Raw genomic sequence first — 2,828 nt, 5'->3', positions numbered from 1 at the left:
GCCCCCGAACCCTCCCCGGCCTTCCCGATGCCAACAAGCATTTTAAACATGCCCCACTTCTCCTATTTTCAGTCTCCTCCTCTTGTCCCACATTCTGTCAGCCACCTTTCTTGGGGTGTGTGTTCTTTCTTCATTTTCTCCCCTTTTTAAAAAAAATATGTTTTTATTGATTTTAGAGAGGAAGGGAGAGGGTGAGAGAGATAGAAACATCAATGATGAGAGGGAATCATTAATCGGCTGCCTCCTGCACGAGCTCACAACCCGGGCATGTGCCGTTGGCCAGAATCGAACCCAGGACCCTTCAGTCTCAGGCCGACGCTCTATCCACTGAGCCAAACCGTCTAGGGCTTGATCCTTTTTTTAAAAATCCTCACCAGAGGATGTGTTTAGAGAGAGAGAGAGAGAGAAACATTGATGTGAGAGAAAAACATTAATTTGTTGCCTCCCATATACACCTTGACTGGGGATCGAACCCACAACCTAGGTATGTGCCCTGACTGGGACCTTGTTTTGGTGTGCGGGACAATGCTCCAACCAGCTGAGCCACCTGGCCGGGGCTATTGATCTTAGGGCACCCTGCCATTGGTTTCTGGGATCCCTGCACTCTCTGGCTTTCCTCCTGCTTCCCAGCTCCTTTGCCGACTCCTCCTTGTCTCTCTGGTCTTTTAAAATATGAGTCTTCAGGCCGAAGCCGGTTTGGCTCAGTGGATAGAGCGTCGGCCTGCGGACTGAGGGGTCCTGGGTTTGATTCCGGTCAGGGGCATGTGCCTTGGTTGCGGGTGCATCCCCAGTGGGGAGTGTGCAGGAGGCAGCTGGTCGATGTTTCTCTCTCATTGATGTTTTTGACTCTCTGTCTCTCTCCTTTCCTCTCTGTAAAGACTCAATAAAATATATTTAAAAAAAAAAAAAGAGTCTTCAGGGCTCTGCCTTAACCTTCCCTTTCTAGCGTCTTTCTGAAGGAACTCACACACTGTGCAGCTTGAATTGTCGTCACACACTGACTCAGAGTGTATGCCTGGGCTCCCACCCTCAGCTCGGACTCCAGGCCTGTGGGTCTGCCTCCTGCTGGACACCTGCCTGTGGACATCCAGGCCTCCTGCAGTGCGTCCAGGGCTGAGGTCCCCCCTCCTCGGGCCCTCGGCAGGTGTCCATCTTGGGGAGCAGCATTGCCATCCAACTGGTTGCACAAATCAGACTCCGGGAGTCATCCTTGAGACGTCCTTCTTCTTGTCCCTCTCCCCCCAAAATCCAGTCTGTCACTCTGCCCTGATGATTGGTACCCTCTAAATCCACTACCTTCACGTGTCACAGGCTCAGCTGTTGTCAGCTGGTCTGTCACGGTGGCTCCCATGGGCTCCCTCCCTGCATGCTCACCTTCTAGCAGCCGTTGCCACACCCAAGTGGCTTTCACACTGGCGATGAGTTCCATGCCCTCAGCCTTGTGAAGACCCCGGTGGCTTCAGGCCCCTTTTCAGTTCCTTGTCCTGACCCGCATGGTCCTGTGTGGTCTGGCCCCTGCCGAGGGCCTGTGCTCTCTCTGGGCCCACCAGGTGGCCCCTATTTATGCTGCCAAATACCTTTCTCCTGCTCTACCCCCACCCTTGGCATAGAGCTTCTCCAAGGCTGCTGCCTCCTTTTTCTGGGCCTCCAAGCCCCTCCCCCCACCTTCATCTATTTACCTTTTACTTACCCGTCAGCTTCCAGGAGGGTGTCTATGGGCTCCAAGCCAGTGTGCTGGGTTCAAATCCCTGCTCAGCCACGTAGTAGTTAGGGCAAGTTATTTAATCTCTATTTCCTTCATCTGCAAAATGGGAATAATAACAGGACTACATCAGAGGGTTGTTATAAGGGTTGGTTGCGGGTATGTGTATGTGTGTCACAGAGAGTAGGACCTGGCACATAGTTAGTGCTGTACAATACCTGCTGCTGTTTTTGTTTTTGTTAATCCTCACTTGAGGGTATTTTTCCATTGATTTTTTTGAGAGAGTGGAAGGGAGGAAGAAGGGGGAGAGACAGAGAGAGAGAAACATCAGTGTGAGAGAGACATATCGATTGGTTATCTCCCGCATGCACCCCACCCTGGGCTGGGGATCGAGCCTACAACCGAGGTGAGTGACCTTGACTGGAATTGAACACGGGACTCTTTAGCCCGCAGGCCAATGCTCTATTCGCTGAGCCAAACCAGCTGCTATTATTATTACTTATTCCAAGAGTAAAATGCTACAATGACTGATGATTTTGAAAGCTGTTAACTTACCCATTCAAAACTAAGAAATGCATTTAAGAAGTGGGTGAACAATATTTAGACAGGGAGGTAGCTAAGGAAGTCTGTTAGCAGTGTGTATATCAGTGGGAACGTCCAGTCCGAAGGTGGTGTAGAGCCCAAGAAATCACTTGGTCTGGCCCTGCGAAGGCATTAGGGGTGAATTAACTAACTGTTTGACGAAATAAAGCAGGCTAATTTTTAAGTTGACAATTTTGTATGGCCTGAAAATCATGTTATAAATATCCAAATGGCCCTTGGCAGAAAAAAGGTTCCCCACCCCTTGTGAGAAAGTGAGTTATTTTTAGGAAAAAAATATATCCTTTTTGGGCCAATAAACCATTTCTACAAATTTAACATAAAACAGAATAATAGAAAGTAAATTATAGCACTATTCTAATCTCTAGAATTGATTGCAGTACTCTAGCATTGGTAATATTAGACAATAATTCTTCCAATTAAACAGTTCCTCTGAAAGACAAAATAATGGTTTGGTGGCCATCTCATTGTCTGCACTGTCCTCGCAGAGCCGGTCAGCAAATCTCTCCCCTCTTCTCTGCCAGCC

General features: G+C 48.9%; 1 protein-coding gene across 1 annotated transcript in view; it reads left to right on the top strand.

The window, feature by feature from the left end:
- The window catches only part of HABP4 (hyaluronan binding protein 4), a 36,894-nt gene that overhangs the window by 10,808 nt on the left and 23,258 nt on the right, over positions 1 to 2,828 (top strand). The window lies entirely within an intron of this gene.

Source organism: Myotis davidii, unplaced genomic scaffold (assembly GCF_000327345.1).
Source record: "Myotis davidii unplaced genomic scaffold, ASM32734v1 scaffold1226, whole genome shotgun sequence".
NCBI classification, from domain to species: Eukaryota; Metazoa; Chordata; class Mammalia; order Chiroptera; family Vespertilionidae; genus Myotis; species Myotis davidii.
Note: the sequence above shows the minus strand (reverse complement) of the source record. Positions and strands in the feature narration are given on the sequence as shown.